The sequence below is a fragment of the Danio rerio genome, chromosome 7, assembly GCF_052040795.2.
Source record: "Danio rerio strain M-AB ecotype USA chromosome 7, GRCz13ab, whole genome shotgun sequence".
In the NCBI taxonomy this organism is placed as follows: Eukaryota; Metazoa; Chordata; class Actinopteri; order Cypriniformes; family Danionidae; genus Danio; species Danio rerio.
Genome location: NC_141027.1, coordinates 44,473,232 through 44,495,000, shown reverse-complemented (window position 1 = coordinate 44,495,000; position 21,769 = coordinate 44,473,232). Strand labels below are relative to the sequence as shown.

At 36.8% G+C, this 21,769-nt stretch overlaps 2 long non-coding RNA genes across 3 annotated transcripts; both read left to right on the top strand.

Moving 5' to 3' along the window:
* Positions 1–689: 689 nt before the first annotated feature.
* On the top strand, positions 690–4,786 carry LOC147843143 (uncharacterized). Of its 2 annotated transcripts, none has more exons than XR_015944714.1 (3): positions 690–2,982; positions 3,044–3,412; positions 3,771–4,786. It is a non-coding gene; the product is annotated as an uncharacterized LOC147843143 (long non-coding RNA). The 2 variants fall into 2 exon arrangements; XR_015944715.1 differs by having other exon boundaries at positions 2,597–2,758; positions 3,012–3,412; positions 3,771–4,626.
* A 2,574-nt stretch (positions 4,787–7,360) lies between these two features.
* LOC148679677 (uncharacterized) lies at positions 7,361–18,654 on the top strand. The gene is made up of 4 exons (XR_015944716.1): positions 7,361–8,236; positions 8,330–9,114; positions 9,147–10,001; positions 18,575–18,654. It is a non-coding gene; the product is annotated as an uncharacterized LOC148679677 (long non-coding RNA).
* The last annotated feature ends 3,115 nt before the right edge of the window (positions 18,655–21,769 follow it).

The following is a 21,769-nucleotide window of genomic DNA, read 5'->3' as shown; positions in this document are numbered from 1 at the left end:
CATGAATTAGCATGTTGTTAGCATGATTCTAGCAAGAATTAGCATGTTACTAGCATGATTCTAGCATGAATTAGCATGTTGTTAGCATGATTCTAGCATGAATTAGTATGTTACTAGCATGATTCTAGCATGAATTAGCATGTTACTAGCATGATTCTAGCATGAATTAGCATGTTGTTAGCATGATTCTAGAATGAATTAGCATTTGACTAGCATGATTCTAGCATGAATTAGCATGTGACTAGCATGATTCTAGCTTAAATTAGCATGTTGTTAGCATGATTCTAGCATGAATTAGCATTTGACTAGCATGATTCTAGCATGAATTAGCATGTGACTAGCATGATTCTAGCTTAAATTAGCATGTTGTTAGCATGATTCTAGCATGAATTAGCATGTTCCTAGCATAATTCTAGCATGAATTAGCATGTTGTTAGCATGATTGTAACATGAATTAGCATGCTACTAGCATGATTCTAGTACGAATTAGCATGTTGTTAGCATGATTCTAACATGATTTAGCATGTAACTAGCATGATTCTAGCATGAATTAGCATGTTTCTAGCATGAATTAGCATGTGACTAGCATGATTCTAGCATAAATTAGCATGTGACTAGCATGATTCTAGCATGAATTAGCATGTAACTAGCATGATTCTAGCATGAATTAGCATGTTGTTAGCATGATGGATAGATAGATAGATAGATAGATAGATAGATAGATAGATAGATAGATAGATAGATAGATAGATAGATAGATAGATAGATAGATAGATAGATAGATAGAAGCAGTTTATAGATAGATAGATAGATAGATAGATAGATAGATAGATAGATAAGATAGATAGATAGATAGATAGATAGATAGATAGATAGATAGATAGATAGATAGATAGATAGATAGATAGATAGATTAAAACAGTAGATAGATAGATAGATAGATAGATAGATAGATAGATAGATAGATAGATAGATAGATAGATAGATAGATAGATAGATAGATAGATAGATAGATGGTGTGCGAGCATGAGTCAAACAAGCCAACCCCCGCCTCTCTACGATGTTCTGATGCTGAGATATAGCTGCTGTTATATCGTTGCTAGGTTAGTCTGTTTTGTTGCTATGGAGTTGATTGACAGCTTAGACTGATGATGTATCAAAGCTTCTTGCCAGTATGAACAGTTAAAAACAACCCCCATGTCTCTATCACACTGCAGCATGACAATATCAGTCTGAACCTCTTTAATGGCAGTCTATGGGACAGTTGCTAGGGTGCAGTATCTGGTTGTTAGGGTGTGGCTAGAAAGTTAAAAGGACATCAGTGATTGGCTGCTGGCTAGACTGAGTTAAATGAGCTCAATCATTAGTCTGTAGGACAGTCTGATGCAGAGTTATGAGCTCACAAAGTTTGATCCCATGCAAAGTCAATGAGAGTATTTTGCAATGGAAGTCTATGGGACGGTTTCTAGGGTCCAAAAGTGGTTGCTAGGGCGTGGCCAGAAAGTTTAAAGGTGGTCAGTCATTGGCAGTTTGATAGTCTGAGTTAAATGAGCCCAGTTAGAAGTCTGTGTGACATTCTGATGCGGAGTTATGAGGTCACAAAGTTTGATCCAATGTTACGTCTATGGGATTTTTCCGATGGTCCCGGGACGTTTTTCGGAAAACCGAAAGTCGGATCAGTCGGAAAGGATATAGCAACTCGAGTCAGAATAGTTCGGAGGTCTGACCCGAGTTTGATGGTCATAGCTTCAAAGGCCTAGGACGAGATAGAGTTTAATTTTTAGTCTCAGAAGAAGAAAATATAACTAGATTCTTAAAGTTTGAGAACAAACTTTGAGGCTGGCTTGTGAAAGCCTGACGGTAATAGTTTATTTAAACAGTTTTAAAAAGTATGAAAAGATAGATAGATAGATAGATAGATAGATAGATAGATAGATAGATAGATAGATAGATTAGCATGTTATTAACATGATTTTAACGTGAAATAACATGTTGTTAGCATGATTCTAGCATGAATTAGCATGTTACTAGCATGATTTTAGCATGAATTAGCATGTTGTTAGCATGATTTTAATATGAATTAGCATGTTACTAGCATGATTCTAGCATGAATTAGCATGTTACTAGCATGATTCTAGCATGAATTAGCATGTACCTTGCATGATTTTAACATAAATTAGCATTTGACTAGCATGATTCTAGCATGAATTAACACAATTCTAGCATAATTTAGCATGTTGTTAGCATGATTCTAGCATGAATTAGCATGTTCTTAGCATGATTCTAGCATGATATAGCATGTTACTAGCATGATTCTAGCATGAATTAGCATGTTACTAGCATGATTCTAGCATGAATTAGCATGTTGTTAGCATGCTTCTAGCATGAATTAGCATGTTGCCAGCATGATTCTAGCATGAATTAGCATGTTGTTAGCATGATTCTAACAAGAATTAGCATGTTACTAGCATGATTCTAGCATGAATTAGCATGTACCTAGCATGATTTTAACATGAATTAGCATGTTACTAGCATGATTTTAGCAAGAATTAACACGATTCTAGCATGAATTAGCATGTTGTTAGCATGATTCTAGCATGAATTAGCATGTTCTTAGCATGATTCTAGCATGATATAGCATGTTACTAGCATGATTCTAGCATGAATTAGCATGTTACTAGCATGATTCTAGCATGAATTAGCATGTTCTTAGCATGAATTAGCATGTTACTAGCCTGATTCTAGCATGAATTAGCATGTTGTTAGCATGATTCTAACAAGAATTAGCATGTTACTAGCATGATTCTAGCATGAATTAGCATGTTGTTAGCATGATTCTAGCATGAATTAGCATTTGACTAGCATGATTCTAGCATGAATTAGCATGTGACTAGCATGATTCTAGCATGAATTAGCATGTTGTTAGCATGATTCTAGCATGAATTAGCATTTGACTAGCATGATTCTAGCATGAATTAGCATGTGACTAGCATGATTTTAGCATGAATTAGCATGTTGTTAGCATGATTCTAGCATGAATTAGCATGTTACTAGCATGATTCTAGCATGAATTAGCATGTTGTTAGCATGATTCTAACATGAATTAGCATGTTACTAGCATGATTCTAGCATGAATTAGCATGTTGTTAGCATGATTCTAGTATGAATTAGCATGTGACTAGCATGATTCTAGCATAAATTAGCATGTGACTAGCATGATTCTAGCTTGAATTAACATGTAACTAGCATGATTCTAGCATGAATTAGCATGTTCTTAGCATGATGGATAGATAGACAGACAGACAGACAGACAGACAGACAGACAGATAGATAGATAGATAGATAGATAGATAGATAGATAGATAGATAGATAGATAGATAGATAGATAGATAGATAGATAGATAGATAGAGGTAGATAGATAGATAGATAGATAGATAGATAGATAGATAGATAGATAGATAGAGGTAGATAGATAGATAGATAGATAGATAGATAGATAGATAGATAGATAGATAGATAGATAGATAGATAGATAGATAGATAGATAGAGGTAGATAGATAGATAGATAGATAGATAGATAGATAGATAGATAGATAGATAGATAGATAGATAGATAGAGGTAGATAGATAGATAGATAGATAGATAGATAGATAGATAGATAGATAGATAGATAGATAGATAGATAGATAGATAGAGGTAGATAGATAGATAGATAGAGGTAGATAGATAGAGGTAGATAGATAGATAGATAGATAGAGGTAGATAGATAGATAGATAGATAGATAGATAGATAGATAGATAGATAGATAGATAGATAGATAGATAGATAGATAGATAGATAGATAGATGGTGTAAGAGCATAAGTCAAACAAGCCAACCCCCGCCTCTCTACGATGTTCTGATGCTGAGATATAGCTGGTGCCATATCGTTGCTAGGTTACTCTGTTTTGTTGCTATGGAGTTGATTGACAGCTTAGACTGATGATGTATCAAAGCTTCTTGCCAGTATGAACAGTTAAAACAACCCCCATGTCTCTATCGCACTGCAGCATGACAATATCAGTCTGAACCTCTTTAATGGCAGTCTATGGGACAGTTGCTAGGGTGCAGTATCTGGTTGTTAGGGTGTGGCTAAAAAGTTAAAAGGCCATCAGTGATTGGCTGCTGGCTAGACTGAGTTAAATGAGCTCAATCATTAGTCTGTAGGACAGTCTGATGCAGAGTTATGAGCTCACAAAGTTTGATCCCATGTAAAGTCAATGAGAGTCTTTTGCAATGGAAGTCTATGGGACGGTTTCTAGGGTCCAAAAGTGGTTGCTAGGGCGTGGCCAGAAAGTTTAAAGGTGATCAGTCATTGGCAGATTGATAGTCTGAGTTAAATGAGCCCAGTTAGAAGTCTGTGTGACATTCTGATGCGGAGTTATTAGGTCACAAAGTTTGATCCAATGTTACGTCTATGGGATTTTTCCGACGGTCCCGGGACGTTTTTCGGGAAACCGAAAGTCGGATCAGTCGGAAAGGATATAGCAACTCGAGTCAGAATAGTTCGGAGGTCTGACCCGAGTTTGATGGTCATAGCTTGAAAGGCCTAGGACGAGATAGAGTTTAATTTTTAGTCTCAGAAGAAGAATAATAAAAATAATAATAAGTTTAATAGGATAACAGTAGTCTGGCTTGCTACACAAGCCAGCCTAATAACTAGATTCTTAAAGTTTGAGAACAAACTTTGAGGCTGGCTTGTGAAAGCCTGACGGTAATAGTTTATTTAGTTTAAACAGTTTTAAAAAGTAAGAAAAGATAGATAGATGATAGATAGATAGATAGATAGATAGATAGATAGATAGATAGATAGATAGATAGATAGATAGATAGATAGATAGATAGATAGATAGATAGATTAGCATGTTATTACCATGATTTTAACGTGAATTAGCATGTTGTTAGCATGATTCTAGCATGAATTAGCATGTTACTAGCATGATTTTAGCATGAATTAGCATGTTGTTAGCATGATTTTAGCATGAATTAGCATGTTACTAGCATGATTTTAGCATGAATTAGCATGTTGTTAGCATGATTTTAACATGAATTAGCATGTTGTTAGCACGATTCTAGCATGAATTAGTATGTTACTAGCATGATTCTAGCATGAATTAGCATGTACCTAGCATGATTTTAACATGAATTAGCATGTTACTAGCATGATTTTAGCATGAATTAGCACAATTCTAGCATGAATTAGCATGTTGTTAGCATGATTCTAGCATTAATTAGCATGTTGTTAGCATGATTCTAGCATGATTTAGCATGTTACTAGCAAGATTCTAGCATGAAATAGCATGCTACTAGCATGATTCTAGCATAAATTAGCATGTTGTTAGCATGCTTCTAGCATGAATTAGCATGTTACTAGCATGATTCTAGCATGAATTAGCATGTTGTTAGCATGATTCTAACATGAATTAGCATGTTATTAGCATGATTCTAGCATGAATTAGCATGTTGTTAGCATGATCCTAGCATGAATTAGCATTTGACTAGCATGATTCTAGCATGAATTAACATGTTGTTAGCATGATTCTAGCATGAATTAGCATGTTGTTAGCATGATTCTAGCATAAATAAGCATGCTGTTAGCATGATTCTAGCATGAATTAGCATGTGACTAGCATGATTCTAGCTTGAATTAGCATGTTGTTAGCATGATTCTAGCATGAATTAGCATGTTCCTAGCATGATTCTAGCATGAATTAGCATGTTGTTAGCATGATTCTAACATGAATTAGCATGCTACTAGCATGATTCTAGCACGAATTAGCATGTTGTTAGCATGATTCTAACATGAATTAGCATGTAACTAGCATGATTCTAGCATGAATTAGCATGTTGTTAGCATGATTCTAGCATGAATTAGCATGTGACTAGCATGATTCTAGCATGAATTAGCATGTTGTTAGCATGATTCTAGTATGAATTAGCATGTGACTAGCATGATTCTAGCATGAATTAGCATGTAACTAGCATGATTCTAGCATGAATTAGCATGTTGTTAGCATGATGGACAGATAGATATATAGATAGATAGATAGATAGATAGATAGATAGATAGATAGAGGTAGATAGATAGATAGATAGATAGATAGATAGATAGATAGATAGATAGATAGATAGATAGATAGATAGATAGATAGAGGTAGGTAGGTAGGTAGATAAATAGAGGTACGTAGATAGATAGATAGATAGATAGATAGATAGATAGATAGATAGATAGATAGAGGTAGGTAGGTAGATAGATAGATAGATAGATAGATAGATAGATAGATAGATAGATAGATAGATAGATAGATAGATAGATAGATAGATAGAGGTAGGTAGGTAGATAGATAGAGGTACATAGATAGATAGATAGATAGATAGATAGATAGATAGATAGATAGATAGATAGATAGATAGATAGATAGATAGATAGATAGATAGATGGTGTGCGAGCCTGATTCAAACAAGCCAACCCCCGCCTCTCTACGATGTTCTGATGCTGAGATATAGCTGCTATTATATCGTTGCTAGGTTAGTCTGTTTTGTTGCTATGGAGTTGATTGACAGCTTAGACTGATGATGTATCAAAGCTTCTTGCCAGTATGAACAGTTAAAAACAACCCCCATGTCTCTATCACACTGCAGCATGACAATATCAGTCTGAACCTCTTTAATGGCAGTCTATGGGACAGTTGCTAGGGTGCAGTATCTGGTTGTTAGGGTGTGGCTAGATAGTTAAAAGGCCATCAGTGATTGGCTGCTGGCTAGACTGAGTTAAATGAGCTCAATCATTAGTCTGTAGGACAGTCTGATGCAGAGTTATGAGCTCACAAAGTTTGATCCCATGTAAAGTCAATGAGAGTATTTTGCAATGGAAGTCTATGGGACGGTTTCTAGGGTCCAAAAGTGGTTGCTAGGGCGTGGCCAGAAAGTTTAAAGGTGGTCAGTCATTGGCAGTTTGATAGTCTGAGTTAAATGAGCCCAGTTAGAAGTCTGTGTGACATTCTGATGCGGAGTTATGAGGTCACAAAGTTTGATCCAATGTTACGTCTATGGGATTTTTCCGACGGTCCCGGGACGTTTTTCGGAAAACCGAAAGTCGGATCAGTCGGAAAGGATATAGCAACTCGAGTCAGAATAGTTCGGAGGTCTGACCCGAGTTTGATGGTCATAGCTTGAATGGCCTAGGACGAGATAGAGTTTAATTTTTAGTCTCAGAAGAAGAATAATAAATATAATAATAAGTTTAATAGGATAACAGTAGTCTGGCTTGCTACACAAGCCAGCCTAATAATAATAACTAGATTCTTAAAGTTTGAGAACAAACTTTGAGGCTGGCTTGTGAAAGCCTGACGGTAATAGTTTATTTAGTTTAAACAATTTTAAAAAGTATGAAAAGATAGATAGATAGATAGATAGATAGATAGATAGATAGATAGATAGATAGATAGATAGATAGATAGATAGATAGATAGATAGATAGATAGATAGATAGATTAGCATGTTATTACCATGATTTTAACGTGAAATAGCATGTTGTTAGCATGATTCTAGCATGAATTAGCATGTTACTAGCATGATTTTAGCATGAATTAGCATGTTGTTAGCATGATTTTAGCATGAATTAGCATGTTACTAGCATGATTTAAGCATTAATTAGCATGTTGTTAGCATGATTTTAACATGAATTAGCATGTTGTTAGCACGATTCTAGCATGAATTAGCATGTTACTAGCATGATTCTAGCATGAATTAGCATGTTACTAGCATGATTTTAGCATGAATTAGCACAATTCTAGCATGAATTAGCATGTTGTTAGCATGATTCTAGCATGAATTAGCATGTTGTTAGCATGATTCTAGCATGATTTAGCATGTTACTAGCAAGATTCTAGCATGAATTAGCATGCTACTAGCATGATTCTAGCATAAATTAGCATGTTGTTAGCATGCTTCTAGCATGAATTAGCATGTTACTAGCATGATTCTAGCATGAATTAGCATGTTGTTAGCATGATTCTAACATGAATTAGCATGGTACTAGCATGATTCCAGCATGAATTAGCACGTTACTAGCATGATTCTAGCATGAATTAGCATGTTGTTAGCATGATTCTAGCATGAATTAGCATTTCACTAGCATGATTCAAGCATGAATTAGCATGTTGTTAGCATGATTCTAGCATGAATTAGCATGTTGTTGGCATGATTCTAGCATGAATTAGCATGTTGTTAGCATGATTCTAGCATGAATTAGCATGTTACTAGCATGATTCTAGCATGAATTAGCATGTTGTTAGCATGATTCTAGCATGAATAAGCATGTTACTAGCATGATTCTAGCATGAATTAGCATGTTGTTAGCATGATTCTAGCATGAATTAGCATGTTACTAGCATGATTCTAGCATGAATTAGCATGTTGTTAGCACGATGCTAGCATGAATTAGCATGATACTAGCATGATTCTAGCATGAATTAGCATGTTACTTGCATGAATCTAGCATGAATTAGCATGTTGTTAGCATGATTCTAGCATGGATTAGCATATTACTAGCATGATTTTAGCATAAATTAGCATGATTCTAGCATGAATTAGCATGTTGTTAGCATGATTCTAGCATGAATTAGCATGTGACTAGCATGATTCTAGCATGAATTAGCATGTGACTAGCATGATTCTAGCATGAATTAGCATGTTGTTAGCATGATTCTAGCATGAATTAGCATGTTGTTAGCATGATGGATAGATAGATAGATAGATAGATAGATAGATAGATAGATAGATAGATAGATAGATAGATAGATAGATAGATAGATAGATAGATAGAGGTAGATAGATAGGGTAGATAGATAGATAGATAGATAGATAGATAGATAGATAGATAGATAGATAGATAGATAGATAGATAGATAGATAGATAGATAGATAGATAGAGACAGACAGACAGACAGACAGACAGACAGACAGACAGACAGACAGACAGACAGACAGACAGACAGATAGATAGATAGATAGATAGATAGATAGATAGATAGATAGATAGATAGATAGGTAGAGGTAGATAGATAAAGGTAGATAGATAGATAGATAGATAGATAGATAGATAGATAGATAGATAGATAGATAGATAGATAGATAGATAGATAGATAGATAGATAGAGTGCGAGCATGAGTCAAACAAGCCAACCCCCGCCTCTCTACGATGTTCTGATGCTGAGATATAGCTGCTGTTATATCGTTGCTAGGTTAGTCTGTTTTGTTGCTATGGAGTTGATTGACAGCTTAGACTGATGATGTATCAAAGCTTCTTGCCCGTATGAACAGTTAAAAACAACCCCCATGTCTCTATCACACTGCAGCATGACAATATCAGTCTGAACCTCTTTAATGGCAGTCTATGGGACAGTTGCTAGGGTGCAGTATCTGGTTGTTAGGGTGTGGCTAAAAAGTTAAAAGGCCATCGGTGATTGGCTGCTGGCTAGACTGAGTTAAATGAGCTCAATCATTAGTCTGTAGGACAGTCTGATGCAGAGTTATGAGCTCACAAAGTTTGATCCCATGTAAAGTCAATGAGAGTCTTTTGCAATGGAAGTCTATGGGACGGTTTCTAGGGTCCAAAAGTGGTTGCTAGGGCGTGGCCAGAAAGTTTAAAGGTGATCAGTCATTGGCAGTTTGATAGTCTGAGTTAAATGAGCCCAGTTAGAAGTCTGTGTGACATTCTGATGCGGAGTTATTAGGTCACAAAGTTTGATCCAATGTTACGTCTATGGGATTTTTCCGACGGTCCCGGGACGTTTTTCGGGAAACCGAAAGTCGGATCAGTCGGAAAGGATATAGCAACTCGAGTCAGAATAGTTCGGAGGTCTGACCCGAGTTTGATGGTCATAGCTTGAAAGGCCTAGGACGAGATAGAGTTTAATTTTTAGTCTCAGAAGAAGAATAATAAATATAATAATAAGTTTAATAGGATAACAGTAGTCTGGCTTGCTACACAAGCCAGCCTAATAATAATAAGTTTAATAGGATAACAGTAGTCTGGCTTGCTACACAAGCCAGCCTAATAAGTTTAAGTGAGATAACAGTATGTTGGCTTTTCAAGCCACCATAACTAGACAGTAAAGTTCGTCGAGACAAACTTTGAGGCTGGCTTGACAAAGCCTGTTGGTAATAGTTTGTTTAGTTTAAAAACAGTTTGAAAAAGTATAAGTAGCATGTTATTAGCATGATTTTAGCATAGATTAGCAAGTTATTAGCATGAATTAGCATGTTATTAGTACGATTCTAGCATGGATTAGCATGTTATTAGCATGATTCTAGCACGATTTAGCATGTTACTAGCATAATTCTAGCATGAATTAGTGTGTTATTAGCATGATTGTAGTAAAATTATCATGTTACTAGTGTTTTTCTAGCATGAAGTAGCATGTTATTAGCATGATTCTAGTATGAATTAGCATGTCACCAGCATGAGTCTAGTATGAATTATCATGCTACTAGCATGATTCTAGTATAAATTAGCATGTTATTAGCATGATTCTAGCATGAATAAGCATGTTACTAGCATGATTCTAGCATGAATTAGTATGTTACTAGCATGATTCTAATATGAATTAGCAAGATTCTAGTATGAATTAGCATGTTATTAGCATGATTCTAGTATGAGTTAGCATGTTATTAGCATGATTCTAGCATGAGTTAGCATGTTACTAGCATGATTCTAGCATAAGTTAGCATGTTACTAGCATGATTCTAGGAAGAACTAGCATGTTACTAGCATGATTCCAGTATGAATTAGCATGTTATTAGCATGATTCTAGCATGAATTAGCATGTTACTAGCATGATTCCAGTATGAATTAGCATGTTACTAGCATGAGTCTAGTATGAATTAGCATGTCATTAGCATGATTCTAGTATGAATTAGCATGTTATTAGCATGATTCTAGCATGAATTAGCATGTTACTAGCAAGATTCCAGTATGAATTAGCATGTTATTAGCATGATTCTAGCATGAATTAGCATGTTACTAGCATGATTCCAGTATGAATTAGCATGTTACTAGCATGATTCTAGCATAAATTAGCATGTTACTAGCACGATTTTAGCATGAATTAGCATGATTCTAGCATGAAGTTAGCATGTTGTTAGCATGATTCTAGCATGAATTAGCATGTGCTAAGGTGTTGCTAGGTGGTTGCTAAGGTGTTGCTAGACGGTTGCTAGGGTGTCCTAAGTGGTTGTTAGGTGGTTGCTAAGGTGTTGCTAGGCGGTTGCTAGGGTGTTTTGAGTGGTTGCTAGGTGGTTGCTAAGGTGTTGCTAGGTGGTTGCTAAGGTGTCCTAAGTGGTTGCTAGATGGTTGCTAGGGTATTCTGAGTGGTTGCTAAGGCGTTGCTAGGTGGTTGCTATGGTGTCCTGAGTGGTTGCTAGGTGGTTGCTAAGGTGTTGCTAGGTGGTTGCTAGGGTGTCCTGAGTGGTTGCTATGTGGTTGCTAAGGTGTTGCTAGGCAGTTGCTAGGGTGTTATGAGTGGTTGCTAGGTGGTTGCTAAGGTGTTGCTAGGCGGTTGCTAAGGTGTCCCAAGTGGTTGCTAGGTGGTTGCTAAGGTGTTGCTAGGTGGTTGCTAAGGTATTCTGAGTGGTTGCTAAGGCGTTGCTAGGCGGTTGCTAGGGTGTCCTGAGTGGTCGCTAGGCCCTTACTAAGGCATTACTAGGCCGTTGCTAGGTGGTTGCTAGGCGGTTGCTAGGGTAATTTCGATGGTTGCTAGGCAGTTGCTAGGGTACCCTGGGTGGTTACTAGGCAAGCCTCACATACATGCTTGATAAAACATTTATACTTAGTAAGCATGTCTAGCAAGTTACAGTACTTGGCTAGTCAATATTAGCATGTAGCTAATCACTGCTAGCATGTGTAGCATATAGGAAGTTCCGTTTGCTAGCATGAGTCGAACGAGCCAATCTCCAAGTCTCTACGATGTTCTGATGCTGAGATATAGCTGTTGATGAATGGTTGCTAGGGTACTCTGTTTTGTTGCTATGGGCGAGTTTACAGAGTGCACTTGAATGTGGTTGGCCGTCTAAGTCAAATGAACCAACCCCCATGTCTCTATGACACTGCTATGCAAAGATATGCATCTTGGCCTATTTTAATGGAAGTCAATGGAATCAATTTGGGGGCGTGGCTTGTGAGCTTCATTATCATATTGAGATGCTCATTGGTTGTCTGAGTCAGATGAGCCATCCCCCAAGTCAATAGGACACTGCTAAGCAAAGATATGCATGTAGGCCAGTTATTAACATGAGTCTAGTATGAATTAGCATGTTACTAGCATGATTCTTGTACAAATTAGCATGTCATTAGCATGTTTCCAGTATGAGTTAGCATGTCATTAGCATGATTAGCATATGAGTAGCATGTTGCTAGCATGATTGGCATGTCATTAGCATGTTAGAATTATAAGCATTCGATAGCACACCTAATTACATTCTATAGGACAGTTGCTTGGGTGCAGTATGTGGTAGTTAGGGGTGTGGCTAGAAAGTTAAAAGGCCATCAGTCATTGGCTGCTGGCTAGACTGAGTTAAATGAGCTCAGCCATTAGTCTCTATGACAGTCTGATGCAGAGTTATGAGCTCACAAAGTTTGATCCCATGTAAAGTCAATGAGAGTCTTTTGTAATGGAAGTCTACGGGACAGTTGCTAGGGTGCAGTATGTGGTAGTTAGGGGTGTGGCTAGAAAGTTAAAAGCTCATCAGTTATTGGCAGTTTGGTAGTCTGAGTTAAATGAGCTCAGCCATTAGTCTGTAGGACAGTCTGATTCAGAGTTATGAGCTCACAAAGTTTGATCCCATGTTAAGTCAATGAGAGTCTTTTGAATGGAAGTCTATGGGACAGTTTCTAGGGTCCAAAAGTGGTTGCTAGGGCGTGGCTAGAAAGTTTAAAGGTGATCAGTCATTGGCAGTTTGATAGTCTGAGTTAAATGAGCCCAGTTAGAGTTCTGTGCGACAGTCTGACGCAGAGTTACGAGGTCACAAAGTTTGGTCCAATGTTAAGTCTATGGGATTTTTCCGACAGTCCCGGGACGTTTTTCGGAAAACCGAAAGTCCAATCAGTCTGAGGAGATATAGCATACCGAGTCAGAATAGTTTGGAGGTCTGGTGTGAGTTTGGTGGTAATAGTTCGAAAGTTCAAGGAGTAGATAGAGTTTGAATTTTAGTCTCAGAAGAAGAATAATAATAAAACTAGATTCTTAAAGTTTGAGAACAAACTTTGAGGCTGGCTTGTGAAAGCCTGACGGTAATAGTTAATTTAGTTTAAACAGTTTTTAAAAGTATGAAAAGATAGATAGATAGATAGATAGATAGATAGATAGATAGATTACCATGGTATTAGCATGATTCTAACGTGAATTAGCATGTTGTTAGCATGATTCTAGCGTGAATTACCATGTTGTTAGCATGTTTTTAGCATGAATTAGCATGTTGGTAGCATGATTCTAGCATAAATTAGCATGTTGCTAGCATAATTCTAGCATGAATTAGCATGTTACTAGCATGATTTTAGCATGAATTAGAATGTTGTTAGCATGATTTTAGCATGAATTAGCATGTTGTTAGCATGATTCTAGCATGAATTGGCATGTTACTAGCATGATTCTAGCATGAATTAGCATGTTACTAGCACGATTCTAGCATGAATTAGCATGTTGTTAGCACGATTCTAGCATGAATTAGCATGTTGTTAGCACGATTCTAGCATGAATTAGCATGTTGTTAGCACGATTCTAGCATGAATTAGCATGTGACTAGCACGATTCTAGCATGAATTAGCATGTTACTAGCATGATTCTAGCATGATATAGCATGTTGTTAGCACGATTCTAGCATGAATTAGTATGTTACTAGCATGATTCTAGCATGAATTAGCATGTTACTAGCATGATTCTAGCATGAATTAGCATGTTACAAGCATAATTTTAGCATTAATTAGCATGATTCTAGCATGAATTAGCATGTTGTTAGCATGATTCTAGCATGATTTAGCATGTTACTAGCATGATTCTAGCATGAATTAGCATGTTACTAGCATGATTCTAGCATGAATTAGCATGTAACTAGCATGATTCTAGCATAAATTAGCATGGTGTTAGCACGATTCTAGCATGAATTAGCATGTTACTAGCATGATTCTAGCATGAATTAGCATGTTACTAGCACGATTCTATCATGAATTAGCATGTTGTTAGCATGATTCTAGCATGAATTAGCATGTGAATAGCATGATTCTAGCATGAATTAGCATGTTGTTAGCATGATTCTAGCATGAATTAGCATGTGACTAGCATGATTCTAGCATGAATTAGCATGTGACTAGCATGATTCTAGCCTGAATTAGCATGTTGTTAGCATGATTCTAGTATAAATAGCATGTGACTAGCATGATTCTAGCATGAATTAGCATGTGACTAGCATGATTTTAGCATGAATTAGCATGTTACTAGCATGATTCTAGCATAAATTAGCATGTTTTTAGCATGATTCTAGCATGAATTAGCATGCTACTAGCATGATTCTAGCATAAATTAGCATGTTACTAGCATGATTCTAGCACAAATTAGCATGTTACTAGCATGATTCTAGCATGAATTAGCATGTTGTTAGCATGATTCTAGCATGAATTAGCATGTTACTAGCATGATTCTAGCATGAATTAGCATGTTGTTAGCATGATTCTAGCATGAATTAGCATGTTACTAGCATGATTCTAGCATGAATTAGCATGTTGTTAGCATGATTCTAACATCAATTAGCATGTTACTAGCATGATTCTAGCATGAATTAGCATGTGAATAGCATGATTCTAGCATGAATTAGCATGTTGTTAGCATGATTCTAGTATAAATTAGCATGTGACTAGCATGATTCTAGCATGAATTAGCATGTGACTAGCATGATTCTAGCCTGAATTAGCATGTTGTTAGCATGATTCTAGTATAAATTAGCATGTGACTAGCATGATTCTAGCATGAATTAGCATGTAACTAGCATGTTTCTAGCATGAATTAGCATATTGTTAGCATGATAGATAGATAGATAGATAGATAGATAGATAGATAGATAGATAGATAGATAGATAGATAGATAGATAGATAGATAGATAGATAGATAGATAGAGACAGACAGACAGACAGACAGACAGACAGACAGACAGACAGATAGATAGATAGATAGATAGATAGATAGATAGATAGAAAGATGTAGATAGATAGATAGATAGATAGATAGATAGATAGATAGATAGATAGATAGATAGATAGATAGATAGATAGATAGTGTGCGAGCATGAGTCAAACAAGCCAACCCCCGCCTCTCTACGATGTTCTGATGCTGAGATATAGCTGGTGCCATATCGTTGCTAGGTTAGTCTGTTTTGTTGCTATGGAGTTGATTGACAGCTTAGACTGATGATGTATACAAGCTTCTTGCCAGTATGAACAGTTAAAAACAATCCCCATGTCTCTATCACACTGCAGCATGACAATATCAGTCCGAACCTATTTAATGGCAGTCTATGGGACAGTTGCTAGGGTGCAGTATCTGGTTGTTAGGGTGTGGCTAGAAAGTTAAAAGGCCATCAGTGATTGGCTGCTGGCTAGACTGAGTTAAATGAGCTCAGCCATTAGTCTGTAGGACAGTCTGATGCAGAGTTATGAGCTCACAAAGTTTGATCCCATGTAAAGTCAATGAGAGTCTTTTGCAATGGAAGTCTATGGGACGGTTTCTAGGGTCCAAAAGTGGTTGCTAGGGCGTGGCCAGAAAGTTTAAAGGTGGTCAGTCATTGGCAGTTTGATAGTCTGAGTTAAATGAGCCCAGTTAGAAGTCTGTGTGACATTCTGATGCGGAGTTATGAGGTCACAAAGTTTGATCCAATGTTACGTCTATGGGATTTTTCCGACGGTCCCGGGACGTTTTTCGGAAAACCGAAAGTCGGATCAGTCGGAAAAGATATAGCAACTCGAGTCAGAATAGTTCGGAGGTCTGACCCGAGTTTGATGGTCATAGCTTGAAAGGCCTAGGACGAGATAGAGTTTAATTTTTAGTCTCAGAAGAAGAATAATAAAATTAACTAGATTCTTAAAGTTTGAGAACAAACTTTGAGGCTGGCTTGTGAAAGCCTGACGGTAATAGTTTATTTAAACAGTTTTAAAAAGTATGAAAAGATAGATAGATAGATAGATAGATAGATAGATAGATAGATAGATAGATAGATAGATAGATAGATGTTGTTAGCATGATTCTAGCATGAATTAGCATGTTGTTAGCATGATTCTAGCATGAATTAGCATGTTGTTAGCATGATTCTAGCATGAATTAGCATAATGTTAGCATGATTCTAGCATGAATTAGCATGTTGTTAGCATGATTCTAGCATGAATTAGCATGTTGTTAGCATGATTCTAGCATGATTTAGCATGTTGTTAGCATGATTTAGCATGTTGTTAGCATAATTCTAGCATGAATTAGCATGTTACTAGCATGATTCTAGTATGAATTAGCATGTTACTAGCATGATTCTAGCATGATATAGCATGTTACTAGCATGATTCTAGCATGAATTAGCATGTACCTAGCATGATTTTAACATGAATTAGCATGTTACTAGCATGATTTTAGCATAAATTAGCATGATTCTAGCATGAATTAGCAGGTTGTTAGCATGATTCTAGCATGAATTAGCATGTTACTAGCATGATTCTAGCATGAATTATCATGTTGTTACCATGATTCTAGCATGAATTAGTATGTTACTAGCATGATTCTAGCATGAATTAGCATGTTACTGACATGATTCTAGCATAAATTAGCATGTTGTTAGCACGATTTTAGCATGAATTAGCATTTGACTAGCATGATTCTAGCATGAATTAGCGTGTGACTAGCATGATTCTAGCATGAATTAGCATGTTGTTAGCATGATTCTAGCATGAATTAGCATGTTACTAGCATGATTCTAGCATGAATTAGCATGTTGTTAGCATGATTCTAACATGAATTAGCATGCTACTAGCATGATTCTAACATGAATTAGCATGTTGTTAGCATGATTCTAGCATGAATTAGCATGTGACTAGCATGATTCTAGCATGAATTAGCATGTTGTTAGCATGATTCTAGTATGAATTAGCATGTGACTGGCATGATTCTAGCATGAATTAGCATGTGACTAGCATGATTCTAGCATAAATTAGCATGTAACTAGCATGATTCTAGCATGAATTAGCATGTGACTAGCATGATTCTAGCATGAATTAGCATGTAACTAGCATGATTCTAGCATGAATTAGCATGTTGTTAGCATGATGGATAGATAGATAGAGGTAGATAGATAGATAGATAGATAGATAGATAGATAGATAGATAGATAGATAGATAGATAGATAGTTAGAGATAGATAGATAGATAGATAGATAGATAGATAGATAGATAGATAGATAGATAGATAGATAGATAGATAGATAGATAGATAGATAGTTAGAGATAGATAGATAGATAGATAGATAGATAGATAGTTAGAGATAGATAAATAGATAGATAGATAGATAGATAGATAGATAGATAGATAGATAGGTAGAGGTAGATAGATAGATAGATAGATAGATAGATAGATAGATAGATAGATAGATAGATAGATAGATAGATAGATAGATAGATAGATAGATAGATAGATAGATGGTGTGCGAGCCTGATTCAAACAAGCCAACCCCCGCCTCTCTACGATGTTCTGATGCTGAGATATAGCTGCTATTATATCGTTGCTAGGTTAGTCTGTTTTGTTGCTATGGAGTTGACTGACAGCTTAGACTGATGATGTATCAAAGCTTCTTGCCCGTATGAACAGTTAAACACAACCCCCATGTCTCTATCACACTGCAGCATGACAATATCAGTCTGAACCTCTTTAATGGCAGTCTATGGGACAGTTGCTAGGGTGCAGTATCTGGTTGTTAGGGTGTGGCTAGAAAGTTAAAAGGCCATCAGTGATTGGCTGCTGGCTAGACTGAGTTAAATGAGCTCAATCATTAGTCTGTAGGACAGTCTGATGCAGAGTTATGGGTTCACAAAGTTTGATCCCATGTAAAGTCAATGAGAGTATTTTGCAATGGAAGTCTATGGGACGGTTTCTAGGGTCCAAAAGTGGTTGCTAGGGCGTGGCCAGAAAGTTTAAAGGTGGTCAGTCATTGGCAGTTTGATAGTCTGAGTTAAATGAGCCCAGTTAGAAGTCTGTGTGACATTCTGATGCGGAGTTATGAGGTCACAAAGTTTGATCCAATGTTAAGTCAATGGGATTTTTCCGACGGTCCCGGGACGTTTTTCGGAAAACCGAAAGTCGGATCAGTCGGAAAGGATATAGCAACTCGAGTCAGAATAGTTCGGAGGTCTGACCCGAGTTTGATGGTCATAGCTTGAAAGGCCTAGGACGAGATAGAGTTTAATTTTTAGTCTCAGAAGAAGAATAATAATATTAATAATAACTAGATTCTTAAAGTTTGAGAACAAACTTTGAGGCTGGCTTGTGAAAGCCTGACGGTAATAGTTTATTTAGTTTAAACAGTTTTTAAAACTATGAAAAGATAGATAGATAGATAGATAGATAGATAGATAGATAGATAGATAGATAGATAGATAGATAGATGATAGATAGATAGATAGATAGATAGATAGATAGATAGATAGATAGATAGATAGATAGATAGATAGATCGATAGATCGATAGATAGATAGATAGATAGATAGATAGATAGATAGATTAGCATGTTATTAGCATGATTCTAGTGTGAAATAGCTTGTTATTAGCATGATTCTAGCATGAATTAGCATGTTACTAGCATGATTCTAGCATGAATTAGCATGTTGTTAGCACGATTCTAGCATGAATTATCATGTTACTAGCATGATTCTAGCATGAATTAGCATGTTGTTAGCACGATTCTAGCATGAATTAGCATGTTGTTAGCACGATTCTAGCATGAATTAGCATGTTACTAGCATGATTCTAGCATGAATTAGCATGTTACTAGCAAGATTCTAGCATGAATTAGCATGTTACTAGCATGATTCTAGCATAAATTAGCATGTTGTTAGCATGATTCTAGCATGAATTAGCATGTTACAAGCATGTTTCTAGCATGAATTAGCATGTTGTTAGCACGATTCTAGCATGAATTAGCATGTTACTAGCATGATTCTAGCATGAATTAGCATGATTCTAGCATAAATTAGCATGTAACTAGCATGATTCTAGCATGAATTAGCATGTGACTAGCATGATTCTAGCATGAATTAGCATGTAACTAGCATGATTCTAGCATGAATTAGCATGTTAGCATGATGGATAGATAGATAGAGGTAGATAGATAGATAGATAGATAGATAGATAGATAGATAGATAGATAGATAGATAGATAGATAGATAGATAGATAGATAGATAGATAGATATTTAGTGATAGATAGATAGATAGATAGATAGATAGATAGATAGATAGATAGATAGATAGATAGATATTTAGTGATAGATAGATAGATAGATAGATAGATAGATATTTAGTGATAGATAGATAGATAGATAGATAGATAGATAGATAGATAGATAGATAGATAGATAGATTAGATAGATAGATAGAGGATGATAGATAGATAGATAGATAGATAGATAGATAGATAGATAGAGATAGATAGATAGATAGATAGATAGATAGATAGATAGATAGATAGATAGAGGTAGATAGATAGATAGATGGTGTAAGAGCATGAGTCAAACAAGCCAACCCCCGCCTCTCTACGATGTTCTGATGCTGAGATATAGCTGCTGTTATATCGTTGCTAGGTTAGTCTGTTTTGTTGCTATGGAGTTGATTGACAGCTTAGACTGATGATGTATCAAAGCTTCTTGCCAGTATGAACAGTTAAAAACAACCCCCATGTCTCTATCACACTGCATCATGACAATATCAGTCTGAACCTCTTTAATGGCAGTCTATGGGACAGTTGCTAGGGTGCAGTATCTGGTTGTTAGGGTGTGGCTAGAAAGTTAAAAGGCCATCAGTGATTGGCTGCTGGCTAGACTGAGTTAAATGAGCTCAGCCATTAGTCTGTAGGACAGTTTGATGCAGAGTTATGAGCTCACAAAGTTTGATCCCATGTAAAGTCAATGAGAGTCTTTTGCAATGGAAGTCTATGGGACGGTTTCTAGGGTCCAAAAGTGGTTGCTAGGGCGTGGCCTGAAAGTTTAAAGGTGATCAGTCATTGGCAGTTTGATAGTCTGAGTTAAATGAGCCCAGTTAGAAGTCTGTGTGACATTCTGATGCGGAGTTATGAAGTCCCAAAGTTTGATCCAATGTTACGTCTATGGGATTTTTCCGACGGTCCCGGGACGTTTTTCGGGAAACCGAAAGTCGGATCAGTCGGAAAGGATATAGCAACTCGAGTCAGAATAGTTCGGAGGTCTGACCCGAGTTTGATGGTCATAGCTTGAAAGGTCTAGGTGGAGATAGAGTTTAATTTTTAGTCTCAGAAGAAGAATAATAATATAAATAATAATAATAATAATAATAAGTTTAATAGGATAACAGTAGTCTGGCTTGCTACACAAGCCAGCCTAATAATAAGTTTAATAGGATAACAGTAGTCTGGCTTGCTACACAAGCCAGCCTAATAATAAGTTTAATAGGATAACAGTAGTCTGGCTTGCTACACAAGCCAGCCTAATTAATAATAATAAGTTTAAATAGTAGAACAGTAGTCTGGCTTTGACAAGCCAGCCTAATAAGTTTAGAAAGGATAACAGTAGTCTGGCTTTGACAAGCCAGCCTAATAACTTGAATCAAATTAAATGAAATAACCAGGCAGTGGTCGTGACGTGTCAAGATGGCGCTAGGATGTTTGCCGGCTGCTCGGCGTGATGCGTCTTTTTATCTGTTTTACGGTTAGTTTTAAGTTGTTTTTTATTTTTTGTTTTAACGTGTCCAGTTTCCTCTGTACTGGACTATGACCGCCAGACTCTTTTAAACATTCGTTCTGAAGTGACGAATTATATGACCCGCAATCCAGAACTTTCACTCAGCTGTGCCAACCAAACTGACGAGAGTATGCCATCTGGTTGTTTATGTCTTTTAAGTAAACGACGAAGAAAGCATGGGAAGCGGGCAGGACGCTTAGTGAAACTGAAAAAGTTTAGGAAAGGCAATGTTAATAATCTCTTCTATACCTGCGCTGGATAGTGTGGATCTGCTAGCTCTCCTAAATTGCTCCTACCTGACGTCAGCCGGCCGCTTTCACACGGATTTCGGCGAAGACCGGGGTTGGATGATGGCGATTTTCACTCCCAAGCGAGCTGCTCGCATCTGGTGCTAGTCGTCCCGTCTTTCACTGGTTTGGTGCGGCGGCATTCACGGAATGTTCACTCGAAGCGGCAACCGCCGACGCGGTGTCAACCTACAAAACCTACGTCTCTTGGGTAGCGGTAAGCTGCATAAAACTGCCGATTTATCGACTTCATTTTCTGGCTGTGCTCCAATATCAATGGCGTTGATCAATGCAAGATCTCTCTCAAACAAAACCTTTATTTTGAATGACTTCTTCCTCTCACACAACCTGGATTTGGGACCAATTGGCTAAACATTGGTGACATGGCTCCTTTTTCTGAACTTTCTCCACCGGACTGTTCTTCAAGG